At 44.1% G+C, this 21,788-nt stretch overlaps 1 protein-coding gene across 1 annotated transcript in view; it reads right to left on the bottom strand.

Moving 5' to 3' along the window:
- The window catches only part of SYTL2 (synaptotagmin like 2), a 206,458-nt gene extending 185,198 nt beyond the window's left edge, over positions 1 to 21,260 (bottom strand). The window contains exon 1 of the mRNA XM_068266750.1: positions 21,097 to 21,260. The gene's annotated coding sequence lies outside the window, so the exon portion shown is untranslated. The remainder of the gene's footprint in view (positions 1 to 21,096) is intronic.
- Between the last annotated feature and the right edge of the window lie 528 nt (positions 21,261 to 21,788).

The raw sequence follows: 21,788 nt of genomic DNA, 5'->3' as shown, positions 1-21,788 counted from the left end.
TGTATGAAAAATGTCCCGCATGACAGCTTTCCTATCCTGCGGCACACTTCAACCTCTGAATAATTTACTCCACCCTGCCCTTCAATTCCCCCCCCCCCCCCCCCCCCCCCCCCAAGAGCATGTGACCTTCACTCAGGGCCCACCACCCCCAAGCAGCAACTACCTCAGAGGAGCCTCCACTGACTAATATCTGGGAAAACTGAAAGCATGGCAGTTTATGGAAACTATTGTGCATCTTATGACAGTATTGTGAGGTGAAAAAAGGATTTTCCAAAGTGGTCACATGTCCCTCACAGATGAGCCAAGAGCTGGAAGACCTCATTGACGGCCGATGTGGCCACAGTGAAGAAAGTGAGGTGTTTAACTCTGGAAGACATTTACAAACAGCCAGCCAAATGTTCATGAAGGAAACAGGCCTCAGTCAGGGCTCAGTCACACTAGAAGCGCTTTTCTGAGCGTTTTGCAATTGATTAGCGGATTTTAAAAATTGCTCCCATTCACTTTCATTTAAGGTTGCGGTAAAAGAGAGGGAGGGAGGGGGGGGGGGGGGGGGGAGAAAAAAAATCGTTGCGATTTTGCAATCGTGTACACGGAAATCGCGGCAATTCACGATTTTTTCAAAAGTGAATGGGAGCAATTTTAAAAATTGCTATTCAATCACAAAACGCTTAGAAAAACGCTTCTAGTGTGAATGGGCCCTCATAGTAGAATAATAAGGAAAATTATTCATGATGAACTGCACGTGTCTAATGTGTCTGCACGCTAGGTCACACGTTTGCTAACCCCTTCCCATAAACAAATATGGCATAGCCTTTCAAGCAGGGCTGTGGAGTCGGAGCAATTTTGGGCACCCGGAGTCGGAGGTTTCATAAACAGAGTAGTCGGAGTCGGAAGATTTTTGTACCGACTCCACAGCCCTGCTTTCAAGACAGAGGTTATGTATTTGAAACAGGATGAAGAGGATTTTTGAATTGTCTGGTAACCATGGATGAATTCAAATCCAAGAATGCAAATGTGCAAAAGTTGGCTGGGAAGGTTTTTTTTTTGTTTTTTAGGACTGTCATGGAGTCATCCTCAGAGATTACCTTTGCCAATGGACAAACAAGTTGTGAGGTGCTCTGAAAAAGAAACACCGTGATAGGCTTTCAAAAGGCATTCGTCTCTTAGCTGGCAATGCACCAGCTCACTCATGTCAAGGTGCATACGACAAGGCAAGGGCATGTAGGTGTGAGATCTTGCAACACCGCCTTGTCCTCCAGATATCGCACCAAGTGACATCTTCTTGGTACTGTTGTGGGGTTACCAATTTTACCAGCTCCACGTAGCATAAGGGCCAAAAGATTGAAAACACTGAGCAGATTGTGTAGGTAAGCTCTCATACAACACTGAAGTGGTAAAATTGGCAAGTCATTGCCCAATCAAAATTGGATGTGTGTACCGAGCTTAGGGTTGGTGCACACCAGAGCGGTTCTGGAGCGTTTTTTGAAACGTTTGCAGGGAGAAAACCGTTTGGCTAATGAAAGTGAATGGGATGGTGCACACCAGAGCGGCTCTTTCTTCCACAAATGAAAACTTGGGGGCTGCAGCATTTTTTAGATTTCTGACGCCTTTCTGCCTCAATGTTAAAGGAAAACTGTAGTTCCTTTGCCTGTTCTAATGTGCTCTGGCTTACTGCAGCTTTTCCTAATTGCACAGTGGCTGTGTTATTCTCTGTTATATGATCTAATCTGTTTTCTTCTGTCGGCACAGTCGGGCTAAGGCTTGAATGTGCGGAATGTGCAGGGCTGCTTGTGATTGGTAGAAGCTATACACACCCCCTCCAGGCCCCATGCAGGCTCTGTATGACTCACACACTCTGCTTATGTGAGCCTATTACAAGCTGGTTAGTTTGTAAACACTGCCTAAAACTGGCAATTACAAGCCAGGTTTGCAGCAGAGAGTGGCAGAAACAGCACAGAGGGGCCCAGGAGAACATCATGAATAGAATGGTATGTTTTTTGCTGTAAAATTTTTTAGAGTACAGATTCTCTTTAAAGAGACTCTGTAACATCAAAAACCTCCCCTGGGGGGTACTCACCTCAGGTGGGGGAAGCCTCCGGATCCTAATGAGGCTTCCCACGCCGTCCTCTGTCCCACGGGGGTCTCGCTGCAGCCCTCCGAACAGCCGGCGACAGACCCGACTGTAGCTTCAATATTTACCTTTGCTGGCTCAAGCGGGGGAGCTGTGGCTGCTTTCGGCACGGAAATAGACGGAAATACCAGATCTCCGTCGGGTCCGCTCTACTGCGCAGGCGCCGGAAACTTGCGCCTGCGCAGTAGAGCAGACCCGACGGTGATCGGGTATTTCCGCCTACTTTGGAGCTGACAGCCGTCAGAGCGCCTGCGCAGGAGCCGGGAAGGTAAATATTGACGTCACCGCTGCAGCGAGACCCCTGAGGGATGGAGGACGGCGTGGGAAGCCTCATTAGGATCCGGAGGCTTCCCCCACCCGAGGTGAGTACCCCCCAGGGGATGTTTTGTCGTTACAGTTCCTCTTTAAAGTATAGGAATGTGGAAAACCTCTCTGGAAACCACTAGATCAGAGTGGTTTTCCAGGCGTTTTTGTTTTAGAAGCTGTTCAGTAACAGCTTTACTGGAATAATATTTGAAGTCTGTTACACAAAAATGCTCAAAAAAAAAACAAAAAAAAAAAAAAAACACACCACTAGGCATGGTCAGAAAACCTCTAAACATGCCTAGAATCGCTCTGAAATCTGCTTCAAAAACCTCTAGCGTTTTGCAGATCTGCTAGAGGTTTTTGGTGTGCACAGTCATCTTTGATTGCCCAATCACTGACCAATTGTACCTGATCATCCATGCAGTATGAGTGTATCTACACAATCTCTTCCTAGTATTCAAAATCTGTTGGTCCTAATACTACATGGAGGTGGTACAATTGGTCAGTGATTGGTCAAAGTTGAAGGTGTGTACCAGGCATTAGGCCTGAAACCCACTAGGAATTGCTGTGCTGTGTGCAGCCATTAGTGCGATTGTGAGTCCACGACACTTAACCACTTCAGGACCACAGTGCTAAACCCCCTTAAAGACCAAGCTATTTTTATGTAAATTGGGCACTGCAGCTTGAGGCTTTCCCACCAAGACGTTGTGTTTTAGGGGACGTTATGGTCGCATAACGCAAGGTATGGTGGTGTTGAAGTTGGACGTCAGATTGAGCTGCGTTATGCAGCTCTCAAAGCAGCCGCTCCAGGTTAGTGATATGAAGTCCGGATCTTTTTAAGGATTCGGATCATTTGAACCGAATCATTTTACTAGAGAAGCAGACTGGGTGAAATGACTAGCAGGACAGGACTTTCCCTGCACTGTACATTCTGTATGTTCCTGTTTCTTCCAGACAGACATCCACTGTGAACCGAATCTTTCATTGAGATGATCCGGATGATTAAACTCACAAAAAAGATCCGGATCAAATGAACAATTCATTCATGACGACAACACTACAGTCCTACCACGAGTCTCTGCAGTGCAGTGAATATTAATTAGCCATGTGGCTGGCAGCTGAGGAGGAGGGGAGAACTCCTCCTCCAACATTACTGAGCATGTGCAAATAGTCTAACGCTGCTTAGCCCAGTATAACCTACAGCATGCAGCACTTTGTTTAAACGTGCTGTGCTACTATGTAACGCAACGTGGGCACTGTGAACAGCACAATTGATTTTACAGTGCTGTGAGTTAGGCTGCGTTACTGGCTGCTGTAACGTGGGACTTTAACGTCTATTGAGCGGCGGGGACCCGGCAGAATGATACAGAGAGCGCGGATGGCGTCCCCCGTGTCTTTTAAAGGGATGCAGGTACTTCACTTTAACTTTTTTTTTTTTTTTACAGTTTGGCCTCGTAAGTCCTTTAAGGTAGAGTAACCAGACGTCCCGGATTGCCCGGGACACGTCCCGGATTCAGGGTCCGCTGTCCCAGGCTGCACGAGGTCCCGGGAAACGTCCCGCTTTAAGCAGCGGGACGTCCCGGCCTCGGGACTCTGGCCACTCTATCCTTATGAACTGGCAGCGGCGTCTATAGACGCCGTGCCAGTACATTGCCCGCAGCCCCGCTCCAGCCTCCTCTTCCGGTGTCTGTTCCGACACCGGCAGGCGAGCCGGGCTACGGCAAGATGGCTGCCGAAGCCATGTACTGGAGACTATTTGTCTCCAGTACAGAGCTTCGGGCGCCATCTTACCGTAGCCCTGCTCTGCCAGGCTGTCAGCGCGGGAGACTTCAGGAGGAAGGTGGTCCCGGGAGCAGCGCGCCAGAGGCCGGAGACTTCTGCCAGGTGAGTAAATGCTTTCTTTTTCTGGGGAAATGTTTGCCCGCATTGCGTTTCTTTTCAGGGGAAATGTTTGCCCGCATTGCGTTTCTTTTGTACTGACATGTTGCCCGCATTGCGTTTATTTTGTGCTGACATGTTGCCCATTGCATTTAGTTTCTGGTGTCCGGGGTAACTGTTACTGCATTTATTATTTAATGGTCATAGATGGCTATGTTTGCTGCTGAGGGGCGTGGCTGGCTGCTGAGCTGCATGGCTGTGTGAGTCCAGAGCTCTCTGCCTGAAACCCTTAGAAAAGCGACTAAAAGCATCCTGAGAAGCCCCAAATTTTCCCAGAAAGATGGCAGGACACCCTGGAAGCGACTGGGAGTACAGAAGAGCGAAAACAGGGAGGAATTACAGCTCCCCAGCGCTGAGAAAGCTGTCTTCCTTCTATGAGGATGAAAACCAAGATGGCCACCGCTATCACAGAGGAGAGGCCCTGGAGAGATCCAGCTACAGGACTCCATCTCCCATACCGCTAAAAAACAGGTACAATCCTCTTCTCACACCATTCCCCAGGGACCATGTAGCGCTGTATGAAGAGGACAGCGACGAAGATGCCTTCCAGCGGCAGCGGCAGGCCAAGAAGTCCCGCGAGCGGAGCCCACTGAAGCCGGGACCTGTAGTACAGCAGCAGGCCGATGCGGACTTCCAGAGCGCCGGGAAGCAGGTACGCGAACGTTCCCCTGATCCAGACGAACGTTTTGACGCATCCGATCCTTCGCATCCCACTGTTCCAGGCGAACGAACGTTCGCATCCGACCATACTAGAAGTTCGCAATACTCCTCTCCAAACGAACAAACGGTCGCATTAACATTGCAAAATGTCAACTCTCTCCCCCAACGTCCCCAAAAGAGTGACAAACAGCTACAGATGGTTGATCCTATGGAATCTTTTCCGGTGTCAGACCAACCGGTCACTCAACAATTCCTAAAAGACTTTATGCTTTCCTTTAGAGCTGGCATTCAGGAAGACATAAGAGATGTCAGGAGAGATTTACAATCACTAGCAGGCCATGTCGCGCAGATTGCTGGTGAAACAGATTCCAGACTCCTTAAACTGGAAAGAAGGATGGAGCAGATGACCATAGCACACAACCATCTTGTCGGAGCACATAAGGAACTCCAAGAACAAAATAAGTTCATGAAGGAGAAGATATCCGACAATGAAGACCGGAATCGCCGGAACAATATCAAAATTAGAGGAGTACCAGAGTCGGTAAGCACCAATGAACTCAAGGATTATGTCAAAGACATTCTTAAATGCACCGCTCCAGACCTCCCAGAGAACGAGCTAGTAATTGATAGGGCCCACCGACTGCCAAAACCCTCACATGTGGCCAAACACCTCCCTCGTGATGTAATCACAAGAATTCATTTTTTCCATGCTAAGGAAAAAATGCTCTCAGCTACAAGAGGAGGAAGGAAATTACCCAGCCCTTATCAGGACCTTATTCTTTACCAGGACCTCTCCCAAGCTACACTTCATGCCAGGAGGCAATTTTCAGAAGTTACCACCACTTTGCGCCACAGGAAGATTGATTACTCCTGGGGATTCCCTCCCAAGCTTCTAATAAATGACAATGGAACAATCTACGCTGCCAGAAGCCCAAAGGAAGCACGCGACTTGTTGGCTAGATGGGACATCCCAATTTTCATCCCAAGGGACCCCAGGAAGGATAAGCCAATATACCAAGTCTCCCTGTCCAAACAGCTGGCTTCTCCAAGACAAGCTCCCAGGAATGCTACCACCCAACAGATGGACACTGCTCCACCCCCTGACCAAGCGGAAAAAGGAAATTCTGCCGGGGCTTCTTCGGACACATGAGCAGATGGGTATTCACCACATACTTTTTTCCCCCAAGTAGCCTCTTTCCTTAGGGCCTACACTTCTTCCCCCTGAGGGAATCGGCTTGATTCTGAACCACTTGTGGTTGCTCCACCAATCAAGTCCTATTCTTGGAACTGATAGTTCTGAGACCTGTTATCTGTTAACTTTTAACTTTTGGTTTTTGGTTGATTAGTTTAACTGCCTACTTAAGGCTCCTTTGCCTGGAGTCTCAGCAGGGAGGCTCTTGGACCCCCATTCTCCGGGCTAGCAATTAATTGGAGGGTAGAACCGGATGCCCACCAGTTTTTTGCTTCTTCTTCTTCAGTTTTTAGCTTGTTTTGATATGCTGTGTAAAGTGTTGTATTGCCTAACTACTCTTTCTGAATATAGAGGTCTGTCGTGCAGTAGTCCTATGAACAACCCTGGGAGGTCTCGTGATGGTAAGACAAATTGGTATAGTATGTATAACTGCAAATTCATTAATAACAATGATGCAAGACTGTAACATCTTATCTATTAACGTGAGAGGACTGAACTCTTACAGAAAACGTTTTCTACTACAGAAATTAATCAAGGAACATAAGGCAGACATTGTATGTATTCAGGAGACTCATTTAACCAAAATCTCAGCAAGTAAGTTCAAACTCCATCAATTTTCAAATATTTTTCATTCCACCCTAAAAGGTAATAAAAAGAAAGCTGGAGTAAGTATTGCTTTTAAAGATACTCTAGGCTTAGTGATTGAGGAGACTATTACCAGTGAAGACGGTAGACTAGTGATAGTACAAGGAAAGATCAACTCTCAGGAATATACTTTCGCAAACATATATGCTCCAAATTCTCACCAACTGAAATTTATTAATAAAAAATTAAAAAAAATCAACACTCTCCAAAAAGGACATCTATTCGTGTCTGGAGATTTCAATGCAGTAGCAGATGTCCAGATAGATTGTACAGCTAGTAGCAGGAGAGCACACTCCATCCTTCAACCTGCATTGATGTCCTTTGAACTCTATGATTCATGGAGATGTTTTCACCCCAAATCACGTGAATATACATATTACTCTCCAGTTCAGAAATCCTTTACTCGCATTGATTACTGCCTGACTGACAGATTCACTTTGCCTTTAATAACTGAAACAGAAATACTACCCAGAATATGGTCAGACCATTCTCCTCTAATCACAAAATTTAAATTACAAAACTCTACCGCTTCCCCCCAATTGTGGAAATTGAACAAATTCATCCTTAATTCTGAGCACACTCTACCCACTATAAAGAAGGAACTTGCTGAGTATTTTGAGTTGAACGACACTAAAGATGTCTCCAAGACAACCTTGTGGAACGCCCACAAGGCTGTTATGCGAGGTGTAATCATAAAATTGAGCTCCATACAAAAGAAAAAAAGAAAAGAAACTACAGACAGATTACTACACAAAATAAAGTCCCTAGAAAAAGAAATTTTTAATAATAAAAAACACCATTTGACTAAAATTCTAGAAGAAACTAGGCAAGAATTGGCAGATATTATGTATTATGACTACGATAAGTGGCAAACTATTCTCCGGGAAAACTGGTACTACGATAACAATAGAGCAGGAAAGGCTATGGCAAGAAAGATTAAGGGTAAAAGAATACACCATAGAATAGTTAAAATAATCCATCCCCAATCAAATACTGCTGTATACCACCCACAAGACATTGTAGACTCCCTTGCTATATATTATGAGAAACTTTATAATTTAGAACTAGACCCAAACACCCATAACCCAAACACCCAAGAGATAGATAACTATCTGGATAAAATTAATCTTCCTTCTCTACCTGACTTTGAGAAGAAGGTACTAGGGTCCCCCTTCAACCAACAAGAAATAATCTATGCCATAAACTCTCTCAAGAATGACAAAGCCCCTGGCCCAGATGGGTATATCAATGAATATTTCAAGAAATTTGTAACTATTTTAGCAAAACCACTCACTGATATGTTCAACGATATAGCAATCACTGGTGTTTTCCCTAAAGAGTCCCTTTCTGCCTTAATTTCTACCATCCCCAAGGAAGACAAGGATCCCTCCGATCCTGCTAACTATAGACCCATTTCCCTACTCAACTCCGACATAAAAATATATGCTAAAGTCATAGCAAATAGGTTAACCCCCTTTATGCCGCAACTTCTCCATTCCGACCAGGTAGGTTTTACAAGAAACAGGTCAACTTCTGATGGCACACGCAAGGCACTTGCTTTGATCTACAGAATTGGGCTCTGTCGAACGCCTACTCTATTAGTATCACTTGATGCGGAGAAGGCGTTCGACAGAGTCAATTGGCTATACCTATCAAGAGTACTGACAAAATTCGGAATCCCCAACTTCCTACATAAGGCGATATTAGCCTTATATACTCAGCCCTCTGCGAAGGTCCTCTCTTCTGGCTCTCTATCCCAGACTTTTAACATTAAGAATGGAACCCGTCAGGGATGCCCCCTCTCGCCACTAATTTTCAATTTATCTATAGAACCCTTAGCCCAGAGTATAAGAGACAACCCCCAAATCCATGGCATAAAATTAAACCAATCAACTACCAAACTAAGTTTATATGCAGACGATATCATTTTATTTCTTCAGAAACCACTATTATCTTTACCTGCTGCTACCACAGAACTCAATAATTTTTCTCGTATCTCCTTTTATAAACTCAACCAAACGAAAACAGTTATTCTTCCATGTTTTATCCCTCAAAAAACTAAAATTACTCTCAAGGAATCCTGCAGCTTCTCTTGGAACGATACAGCAATAAAATACCTGGGTATATACTTGACCCCACAAATAAACCAATTATACAAAGAAAATTACAATCCCTGGTTGAAGAAATTTAAAACTAAACTAGAAGCATTGGCCAAAGTGGAGTATTCCTGGATGGGTAGAGCAGCAGCTTTTAAGATGATAATACTTCCTCAGCTACTCTACCTATTCAGGAACTTACCAATCAAAGCCCCTCAAACCTTCTTTAACAATCTTCAAAAATTACTCAACCAATTTATTTTACTGAACAAAAAATCTAGATTTTCCAACAAAATTTTAACTACACACACATCCAATTTAGGCCTGGGAGTTCCCAATATCGAGCTTTATTACAAGGCAACCCTACTAGATCAATCTAGAGCAATATGGCTAGAAGATAAAACTAAACAATGGCTCTCTATAGAAGAAGAACAACTCCCAAACAACTCTTACAGACTCTTCCTACATTCAAGGTTGGTCTGGGAGTTCAGACAAAGTAGCTACAATCCTATTACAGCCAACACAGTAAAATTATGGAAAGAGTTTCTAAAACTATCCAAGGAAGAATCTTTAGCCATTGAAATAAATACCCCTCTAACTGCTCTTAACTCAGTTATCAGAAATATTGATCTACAAGATTGGGTTGACTTGGGTATAAAGGAGATTACAGACCTATTGGATACACATGAAATTAAGTCATTCGAAGACTTAATGTCAATCTATAATATCCCCTCCACAGATATTCTCATATATCCCAAAATCAACAAATTTTTAATGAAATACCGATATAATCCCATCACTATTACCCCACAAATCAAGAAATTGCTTCAACCAGAAGGAAAAAACATTAAAGGCACATCAATTTTTTATAGAGCCTTACTAACTCTAAAAGAAAAATTCCCCAAATGGCAAGTAGAAAGCTGGCAGGATTACTTGGGATCTGAGATAGACCTGGAAGAATTGGAATTGACTATGAAGTCAGTAAAGCAATCTTCACACTGTGTAAACCATTACGAGGGCCTAATAAAAACTATATGGCTGTGGTACATGTCCCCAGAGAAGATAGCCAAATTTGATATGAATACCTCACCTCTTTGCTGGAGGGGATGCAACATGACGGGTTCCATCGGTCATATACTCTGGGATTGTCCAAAACTAAAAACACTAAGAAACAATATAGAGGGATTCCTGAAGAAATTGCCTGTGTCCTTACAAGCTATCCCCTCGGGAATGGCTTTACTACATCTAGGGATTAGAGACCTACCCCCTCAGGAGAGACTTATATACAACCATATATTTATCGTAACTAGAAATCAAATTGCTGTAAATTGGAAATCTGTAGTTACTCCAACAATCGGAGAAATCCTACGAATTGTCGAATCAAACCTATTAGCCGAAAAAGCTTGGGCAATTCGAAGTGGTGGACTAAAGTCTTTCCTGAGCAGGGCTCGACTCTGGCCTACAGTTTACAAGAGCTCAAAACTCTTGAAATTTTGAGTGTATAGATCCTCTCACGGATCAACCAATGAACAGATATGTGTCTACCTCACGAGACCAACCTCCTTTTACTTCTGAAAATATGGACAATATGCATAATGGGAATGTTGTGACTGTATCTAACAATATCTAATGTGTACATACACCTCAGTCCACACATCCCCGCACGCTGGACCTTCGGATCTACAAAGGCAACACTACACAGCTTGTAGGATAGAATAGTTTAGTTGTTCCCTAGGTTTTACCTAGTATAGCTATTTGTTAGTGTTACAACACTTATGTTTTAGGTTTAGGAATAATTTACCTTCCAACTTACAATCATCATTACAGAATGATACCTTGGAACATTTATAGATTTATAAACTCATAGACCCACACAATCAACCACTAGAAACTCCTTGGTCCCTGTAGACCTGTATCCACATGAACTCATGTGTGATATACGATACCCTAGATATGTCAATACCACTCCCTGGAGTCTCTGTAGGGCGGTGAGATTCCCCCATTCTCCAGGTTGAGAGGATCATACAAAGCATCACACATGTAAATCCTATGGAGTAGAAACTCCAATAAGATACCCAAAATCAGACACGGGATACTCTTTGGGAACGAGACTCCTTACCCAAAATTTTGGTGGAATTTGATAGACTAGATATAGTACTGTCACATTATAACCCCCTTACTTCACAGTATTTATTAGCAACCTACGTCAAGTATTGTTCTTGACCACTCCCACTTATTGGGACAGTGTTTAGATTATTGCAATAAACATCTGAACTGGCAATGTTTACTAATAAAGCTGATTACCTATTATATTATTCTTGTTATATTATAGCTGTTATATTATATTATTATATGGTTCGTGTAATATTGTATTATTATATTACCTATATTAACATATAAGAATTTATGTAAGAATTTATATAAGAATTCATGTACACTGTTCTAAGCTAACCATAACTTTTTCTTCTGTACTGTAAAAATTTTTCAATAAAAATAAATGGAGTTGGCTATGTTTGCTGCTTTGTGGTTACGGTATACTATTAGCATCACACAGTTTCTGTACACCCATGATGCAAAGTCTCGTTTGTCCACATCATGGCGTAAACACTGCTTTCTTATGCCTCGGTGGTACATCATTATGTTAGCTCCGCCCATACAATGTCATGGCCATGCCCATTTTCGCCATCCCCCTCCCGGTCTTCATCGCTGTGCACTCTTCAGTCCACCCCATTTTTCGCCGCGGCGCGCTGCGTGCCGCCGCCCCCCCCCTGCACCCACCCTCCCTGTCTCAGGTTGGACCTACAAAAATCTGGTCACTCTATTTAAGGCCAAGCTGCAGGGCTGCACATCTCGGCACACAAGCAGGGCCGGATTTGTACTCTTTACCGCCCTAGGTCACTGTCACCAGCCGCCCACCTTCAGAATAGGTAGCGAGATGACCCCTCCCCCCTTCCCTCTAGTGTAGGTAGCCTGATGACTCCCTTAATTCCCCCCCCCCCTCCACTTTCAGCATAGGTAGCCAGCTCACCTTCACACCGCACCAGCCATCAGTGTCAGTCATTTCTCCACTCATCTGCAGTGCAGAAGCTTCCTGTTTCTGTCTCCAATGCTGCCCAAGTCCATAGATGCCAGACACAATGCAAACGTGCACAGAGAGCAAGGTCGCTGATGCACAGGCGGCTGGCAGCAGAGTAATGCAGTCAGGTGCTCGCCTGATCTCCCAGCGTTGCAGCATCTGCAAGCTTGCAAATGCTGCACCAGTTTAGCCTGCTGCTTTGGTGCCCTTCCTCCTGTGGTGCCCTAGGCCATGGCCATAGGCGGCCTTGACCCAAATCCGGCACTGCACACAAGAGATCCCCCCCCCTTTTCTCCAAACCAACCGAGCTCTCTGCTGGTGGGGTCTGATCGTCCCCCTAGTGTTTATTTTTTTTTAAATAAATATTTTCATCTTTATCTTGATATTTTGTTCTATTTAATAATTTTTTCTGTAAACCCCTCCCTCCCCCCAGCCAATCACTGTTATCCACTGTCATAGACTTCAGCCTATGACAACCGATCACCTCTGATCTCCGGTACATCGCTGCTGCAAATCGCAGCGCTGTACAATGTAATTAGACAGCGATTTCGCCGTCTAAGTCTCCCAAGCGGCGATCGCTGCTCAGAGATTAAAGGCGGGGTGGAGCTTCACCCCTCAAGCAGGAGATGCTCACGCAGCCTGCGAGCAATCTCCTGCAGTAGCCGGCCCCAGGAGTTGATGCCAATTGGCGTTAGGCGATCCTGGGGCTGCCACTGCACCCACACCCGTTGGCGTGGGGCGGTCTTGAGGTAGTCAAAAGTGCTGTACAGTAACTTCTGATTTTTTAATAAACTATTACTTCGGGTGTCGAAAGTCTGTCTTCTGTCTGTAAACCCGCCTACTAAAGAGAGGTCATAGGTGCTTCTCTAGGACCAATCAAAGAAGTGCCTGTAACCTCTTCCTTAGGGGGACGGGCTGCAGATGGAAGCAGGAAATCTGGACACCTGGTAAGTATTATAAAGTTTATTTAAAGCACATTCACTCGGCCCCCAAAGCGCTGCAAAATTGCTTTGAAAAGCAATTGAAAAGGCACCAAAGCGCTCAAATGCTTCATATATCCTGCGATTGCCCCTAATCATAATCGCACTAGTGGATTCCCTACCATTCACTTTCATTGGCAAAGTGTTTTGGGGAGTCGCGGGTGATCCCAAAAAGCTGCCAAAAATGCCCTAGTAGGTCCCAGCCCTGCGTCTTTATCTTTAAGTCACTTCAGGATTGCTTTAAAGGATACCAGAAGTGACATGTGACATGATGAGAGACATGTGTATGTACAGTGCCTAGCACACAAATAACTAGGCGGTGTTCCTTTTTTTCCCCTTTGTCTGAAAGGGTTAAATATTAGGTATGTAAGTGGCTGACAATCCCAACTGAGACAGGAAGGGACTACAGTGTGACCCTCACTGATAAGAAATTCCAACTATAAATCACTTTCCTAGCAGAAAATGGCTCCTGAGACCAGGAAAGAGATTAAAAAGGGTCAATAGTTCATAGATTTTAGCTCTGGCATACTTCAATTAATGTGTTATTGAGCAAAGTCAACAACAACAACAACCAACAACTTTGGAATATCTTAAAAAGTGATTTCTAAGAGAAGGAAGAGAGATATAATCATTTATTTCATTCGTTTATTTTTCGATTCAGGTGTCCTTTAATGCAGGGGTGTCAGACTCAAATACAAAGTGGACCAAAACTGAAGGCCAGGGTCACACTTAGAATGACATGAGTTTTCCCCATATCACACAGTGGAAAACACACGCGATTCTGCCAAGTGTGACCCTGGCCGAACACTGGGATCAAGTTGCGGGCCAACCTCAATGTCTACTGGCTTCCTTCCCTTCTAAAGTTCCCTGTTGGCCAATGGCTCCCCTCCAACCCCTATACAGTTGCCCGGGGGCTAATGCCCCCCCCCCCCAACAACTTAGTGTTTAGCGCTTTCCCCCTACCTCCCCCATATGGTTTCCTGTTGAGCTAGGGCTTTACCTCCAATATAGCTTCCCTTGTGTCTAGAATGGGCCAAACATAATGCAAAGTGGAGAGACCACTTGAGGACCTAATGGCTCTGAGGGCCAGATTTGGCCTGCGGGACGGAGTTTGACATGTATAGAACCATGTGCTACATCCGTTTTGGGTACAGATATCATGGAGCTATTTACCTGGGCACTGGATAGCTGGTTAACTACAATCTGTATTGACTTTTACAGCAGAGTGACTGGTCCTCACCTCCCCCCTTGCTCTATGCTAGTCGGTTTCAGGCAGAATTGAACAACATGGCTGCATTTACTGTAACTGATCAGGTCACTTTTGGAGAGAACACACTTTCAGTATGACTGCAAGCTAACGTACAATATACTGTATATGTGTGTATTTGTTTGATGATGCATTTGTCAGAAACTCATATAAACACACAAATGAAAGATAATGTCGCCGAGCTACACATAGCTGAAGGATAAATATTGTTTTATGACAATGTAATTGCAAAGTATGTTTAGTGACGGCACAGAAACCACAAACCAAAACATTGCTCTACTACAACTACTAATACTGTGCAGTCCATAGGCAATACAATGCACAATGGCCAACATTCAAGGACCAGGAAACAGGGCTTAGCTAATGAGAAAGTTCCCAAGCACACTGAGAACTTGTACACCCCAGGCGGGTATCAATCCCAATTCAAGCAGAAGATGACAATGAGATCCAGAAACCGCTGACAACTTTAAGCAAGCCTTGAGTGGTCACACGAGTCAGGAAACAAAATAACAAAAAAAAAAAAAAATTTTGATCAATTGGAGGACAAACTTATTGGATAGAGACACGTGCACACAAAAATCATCAGGCTCTTGTAGTTTGCAGAAGACCCTGAGGTGTGGTAGCGCAAGGCCATGGCAAACGCAACACATTTATATCTCCACATTGATCCACACGATGTTAAGCTTTGTACACACAGATGAAAATCCATCTGAACCCTTATATACCGTAAATCAACCGGTTTCAACTGATTATCATTGAAGGTGCAAGACCAAATGGCCGATACTGGGAGTCAGTCAAGAATCCATCCTGTTGGAGGTTTTCAACTGACGATGGCAGGGAGCGTGTAAAGCTAAATGACAGATGACAATCGTGCCATGTAAAGCGCATGCATAATTTGATACACATCACTTCCTTTGTCAATCGTTCATATTTGCAGGGCTGTGGAGTCGGTACAAAAATCATCCGACTCAGACTCCTCAGTTTATGAAACCTCCGATTTCAGGAACCCAAAATGGCTCAGACTCCGGCTTCTTAGTCTAATACATACCAGAGCTGTGGATTTGGTATAAAAATCAACCGACTCCTCAGTTTATGAAACCCCCGACTCCAGGTACCCAAAATTGCTCCGACCCCTCAGCCCTGCACGTTTGTACCACTATCCATCAGTTGAGTTAATAGCACCTTGTACATCAGTTTAGCTTTAATGGTTAATTCCTCCAATCCTTAATAGTTTGTGTAGGTATGTAGGTGGTGGGTGGGGCACTTTAAAAAAAATTCTGCCCAGTTTGTGTTGCATTATGTGCACAATATTACTCAGCAGCCTACTGTGAAATGGTGGTCTGAGTATGCATCTTCTTGTCCAGCCTCTTCCCGCCAGACAAGTTATTTAATACTTACTGCACTTCAAGGGAATCTGAACTGCAAGGGATATGGAGGCTGCCATCTCTCCTCCTGATACTGAACTGATCAGGTTTACTCCCTGCTAAAAAAAAAAAAAAAATTGCTTCCCATTCCGCTGAATGACAGGGCTGTGGAGTCGGAGTAATTTTGGGTGCCTGGAGTCAGGGAAAAATGCACCGACTTCTAATGAATTTAAACTGTAATTAAAATAGAAAATATGATAAAATGTTCTATTTCTCAGATAATAGTCATCATAAATAATTTATATGTACAGTAATAGCTGTGCTCAGCTCACAAAAATGAAATCAACCAATCAAAATGAGTTACTTGTGCTGCTTCAATAAAGTAGTCCCCGTATTTTTAAAGTCAGATATACACATCTGATTGTGACGATAGGTAGATAGGCAGATAGGTAGATATAGGAATCTCTTATATATACTACATCTATGCTGTAAGTATAAAGCCTGATGTGTAGCTGTGTCACTAATAGAGATGGTCAATGAGATGGAAATAATTCTGCACTGATGCTGATTTATGCAAATGTATGCACCCCCTTTGCTCATGAAATCAAATAATTTGATATGTTAAAATTTGGTTTGGTGACTATGGATTAAAATGGTACCTGAGAAGGATGAAAAGAAAAGTTTTATACATACCTGGTGCTTCCTCCAGCCCCCTTCAGGCTAATCAGTCCCTCGCTGTCGTCCTCCACCACCTGGATCTTCTGCTATGAGTCCTGGTAATTCGGCCAGTCAGTACAGTCCGGCCGCATGCCGCTTTCACAGCCAGGAGCATTCTGCACCTGCGCAACAGTGCTGCGCAGGTGTAGTACGCTCCCGGCGGCGGAGTGTGTGCATGCGCACTACGCCAGACTGGCTCAAGTACCTGGACTCATAGCAGAAGATCCAGGTGGCGGAGGAGGACAGCGAGGGACTGATTAGCCTGAAGGGGGCGGAAGTCCCAGGTATGTATAAAACTTTAATTTCATCTGTCTTACTTTGTTGCACAGTAGTACTATACTCTACATATGCACTCCCCACAGAGCTGCAGGGAATCCACTGAGAATGCTGTGCACATTGAACACAGAGGTGTTGTCTGTCACCCATAAACCTTGTTCAGATTGTGCATGAAGAATGTGTAATAGAGGAAGAATCTCCTCATTCCCCTGCAAAGTACCTGCACATCATTCTTACATGTACCCACACTTACATTGCCTAGGGCCTGATAGATGTTCTTTGTTCCGGCCTGTACCTTTTACAAGTACTCTTACCAAGGACTAGTTTTAGTCTATGACTACAGGGAATATGGCAGTCTCTAAGCAGAGCCCACAATGGACTTGTGCATGTTCTTGTGCATCATACCGTAAATTTGCACAGCAACGCACTGCAATAGTCCCACAATAGGCCCATTCACATCATTGCGTTGGGTCCCGTAATAACATGAGCTGAGCTACACTACTGGACACCACATTGGCCTATGTTACAAATGACTGGCGATGAGGGGCCATGCATTGCGATGTACACGTTAACACAATTTTGAAATCCGTTGAAATGTGTAACTGATTGCCTTGTAATTGTCTGTACAATGCATTCTTTGTATTGTACCATGCTGGATCCCTGGTTCAAATGCCATACAGGGCACTATCTGCACAGAGTTTGTATGTTCTCCCTGTGACTGTGTGGGTTTCCTCCGAGCACTCCTGTGTCCTCCCATATCCCAAAAACATACAGATAAGTTAATTGGCTTCCCCCTAAACTGGCCCTGGACTACAATACATACACTACACGATACATACATAGACATATGGTGACTATGGTATTGTGGCAGTTAAGTGACAAGACACTATACTCTGTACAGCGCTGCGGAAGAGGTTGGTTCTATATAAATAGAAAACATACCGCATCGCAATGGACTCATTGAGAAAATTATTCTAAAGGCTCATACACACATTAGACTATAGTCTTTGGAAAATGAAAGATCACAGACCAATTTTACCCCCTTCCATGTAGTATGAGAGCCATACCTACACAGTCTATTCTATGGAGCTGAACTCCCCATCAGAAAAAAATGTTTGCAAGATGCTGCACACACAGATGCTGTACAGACACAAAAGATCAGTATCTGCAAAAGATCTGTTCCTGCCAAAGATCCGTTCCTGCAAATTGCATTCATAGTCTATGAGATCTGCAGATCATCATACACACCTTGTTTAACAGACATTCATCTGCAGATCTGAAAATCCATCCTGGTGGATCTGATCTGCAGATGAATGTCAGTTAAACAAGGAAAAAAGCAGCTGCATACTGGTTACAATTCCAGGTTGAAAGCAAACTTTTAGGCATATGAACCCCCCCCCCCTCCCCCTTACATATTACACCGCCTGCCTACCAGAATCTGCATATTCAATAAGTCAAACACTATGAAGCTTAATAATAAATTAGCTCTGCCGGCAAAAACGTGTTTAGTTTTCTGCTACCCTTACTAAAAGCAGGCCATACACACATTGAAATCTTTCAGTAGATTAAAATCTGCCAGAAATCTATAGCACAACGTGCTGCATCAGTTTGCAATTTGGGTTGATCTGCAGCAAGATTACAGTGGGACTGAAAATTGAAACACTTCAGTAAATTAGACGCAGCAATAGATTGATGGCACATACAGTTGCATTACATCAACCAAACCACAGATCCCCCTATGATTCACATAGAGATGCATCTGTTCGGAATTCAACAGAATGCAGGGAGAACTAAGGGCCCAGTCACACTAGAGCGTTTTTCAGGCGATTTCTGCATCAATGGAAATCGCTAGCGTTTTGAAAAGCGCTTGTGCAATGTTAAGCCTATGTAGCTGTTCTCATTTAAGCATTTTGCGTTTTTCAGCGATCAGCTGAAACGCAAACTCGTAGCCTGCCCCATTTCTGAGCAATTTTGAGCGATTAGCGCTTCAATGTTAAAGATAGGAGCGCTTCAAAATCGCCCCAAAAAACGCTGGGCTGTTCACAATCCTCAGCGTTTTTCCAGCGCTTTTCCTCAGTAAATATTGCAGATTACCCACAAGACAGAGCAGATTACCCATAAAACACATCTGTTTCCTAGCTAGCGGCCATTTCCTGTATGGGAGAGGTAAACGTAAATCGCTGAAAACGCTATCTCATACAGTGAAAAAAAACCCCTGAAAACCTACGGAGGAAAACGCCCATGAAAAGCTCAGCGTTTTCCTAAGCGTTTAGCGATTTATAGTGCGATTGGGCCTGTGTGATACAATTTGCTATACGTAGGAGTATTCTGATTATAGAACAGCTGATATTTCACAAAGTACCTGGAGGAGATCAACCAACCAGGGCTCAGCTGTAAAGCTGGAAACACAATGCAATTTTCAGGTCAGATCCAATTCAAGCGAGTGATCAGATCGATAGTCACATCTGACATCAGATATAGAAGTTAGCATACACTTGCATGCGTTTTCTCAATTCCAATCACATTACCGAAATGGATATAGATTGAAAATGAATTGAAAGGACATTCACTCAATACAATAGCCAGTTTATTATGATCGATTTTTCAGCATGTCTGATGTGCTTTTGATCGGTTGTGGGCAGTCAGTAGGCTGTATATTATTTTTTCCCCACAAAGTAGTAGTTTTCTTAATCAGAATCGGAAATGGAAATTGCATGGTGTGTAACAGCTTAAAGAGGAACCCGAGGTGTAAGACCTATTGAAGCTGCTATATTTACTTCCTTTTAAACAATACCAATTGCCTGGCAGTCCTGGTGCATACATTTGAAATCAGCGCCGGTAAACTTGGGCGCAGGATACAGCCAGTATATGGCTGATCCTGCTGCTGCACAAGTCACGGGATAGTGGGGGAATGATATAATTCAGCTTCCAGCTATTGCTGGAGGCCAAATTATTGTGTTTTAAAAGCAACTTCATCTCCGTTTTGTAACGGCGCCGATGTTACTCACTGAGCGCTGTTATAGCTGTAATTCCTATTACGGCCTATGGTGGCGCCAGCTGCGCCCAAATCTTCCTGAACTGAAAAGCACTGCTCTGGTCCTGGTGATCTTTCTGGTCAGTAGGTTCTAAATAACACACCTGAAACAAGCATGCAGCTAATCTTGTCAGATGATTTGTCAGGCATCTGATCTGCATGCTTGTTCAGGGTTTATGGCTTAAAGTATTCAGTGCAAAGGATCATCAGGACAGCCAGGTAACGTGCATTTTTAAAAAAGGAAATTAACATGTCAGCCTCCATATCCCTCTCTCCACCAGTTCCCTTTACGTTGCCCATCAATAATACAATCTTACCACCTCTATGTAATACGAGGGACTTCTTAAAATTATCCAGTTTACTGTCCTACTACATAGATTTGTACAATCAAGATTGTATGGATTGATAGGCACCTTTACACCTGAAACACGATTGTATTTTCCGTCAGATGGTGGGGTCGAACTGACAATTTACAGCAGGTCTGACCTGCCCCTGATCGAGAATGGGATCGATTGTCAGATCAGTACTAAGGGCTCTGCCTTTGACATGGGAGACCAGGATTTGAATCCTGGCTAAGTCAAGTACCTATTCAGTAAGGAGTTCAAGGAAACAAGACTCCCTAACACTGCAGGGTGGCCTCTTGAGCACGTCCCAGTGGCTGCAGCTCTTGAGCGCTTTGAGTCCAACAGGAGAAAAGCACTATACAAATGTTCGGATTATTATATTAATATTACTGCACAAAAATCAATCCCATTCTTGATTGGGAGCAGCTCAGACATGCTGAAAATGATCAATTCAATCCATCTAATGCTGGGTACACACTATTATGCTTGATTTTCCATCCGATCATTTTTACTGCTCAATTCTGCACTAGATTCTCTTATCTTCCGCTCATTTTTCTTATATCTTTCCCATTCACAGCTATGAGAAATCAACTCAAAAAACAATCGGAAGGCATATCAGACATGTTGGAAATTATCTATTGACCCCCATCTATGAGCGGAAAAGCGTAAATGGCATATTCCCAGCATAATGGATAATAGCATTATGCATACCAGCCTTTATACTAGGTACACACCATACAATTTTCAGTTAGATTTACCTGCCAGATAGATTTCCCCCCCCCCCCCCAACATATTGGCAGGTAATTCTAACAGGAAAAAAAATGGTATGGTGTGTACCTAGCATTAGATTTTTGCTACCCACCCTCGCTATAGCAGCTTTCTTTGCACCAATCACCCCCACAGAGGGAGCCCAGTAGCACAAGAGACTAATTACCCCATTTAAAAATAAAACTGCAAAAGTAACGTTTATCTCAGCAGCAGATCAGCAATCATATCTGCATTGAGACTTTCTCCTACAGATAAAGTCAACTTCACAGAGAAGGTATCTGTCTATACAGGCATTTACTTACTGCAGATCTCGTCTCCAGGCTGCTCTCGGATCCAGCACTACTCTCCTCCTGCGATAACAGCGTTCAGATGTCGGAAATTGGGATAATTTGCCTAATTTTGTGCGCCTTGCGCTGGACGCCTCCAGAGTCCTGGCAGTGAAGCGGCTCTCCCAGCACTGATCTCCGCAGCGCTGATCTGCAGGCGAGGGGGGCGGGGACTGGAAAACTTTCCACCAATAGGAGCGGCCGGGGCAGTGAGAGCAGTAGTATTGCAATTTGCTGTACTTTACTTTCCTCGCTTCACCCGGCTGGCTCCTGTCCCTCCTGTTTGCTGCCCCTAGGCGGCCAAGGCGAAATACCTGCCGCACTAATTGCCCCGCACAGTTATGCAGCAAAGGAATGTGAGAGAAGAGCATGTTATTGGGGAGGATGGCGGGGCTGGCTGATCCTGTTTGTTATATGTCTGTGATGGCTAAAGGCAGCCATTGCAGTCAGGTGGGATCTGTCAGTGATCCAGGACAGGCCCTGATTTACATCACAGTGCCTATAGGCAGAACCTGGAAAAGGTCCTCTAGCATCCAAGGCTGTGAAACCAAAGTGCGCCCCTCCATTCCTCCCACTCACCCCAGCACACCGATTGCTATTAGAGTAAGAGGTGCCCCAGGCCCCCAACACCTTAATCTCTAGTTATCTGGCTTGCAGTCACTGCCATG

This window comes from Hyperolius riggenbachi, chromosome 2 (genome assembly GCF_040937935.1).
Source record: "Hyperolius riggenbachi isolate aHypRig1 chromosome 2, aHypRig1.pri, whole genome shotgun sequence".
Taxonomy (NCBI): Eukaryota; Metazoa; Chordata; class Amphibia; order Anura; family Hyperoliidae; genus Hyperolius; species Hyperolius riggenbachi.
Note: the sequence above shows the minus strand (reverse complement) of the source record. Positions and strands in the feature narration are given on the sequence as shown.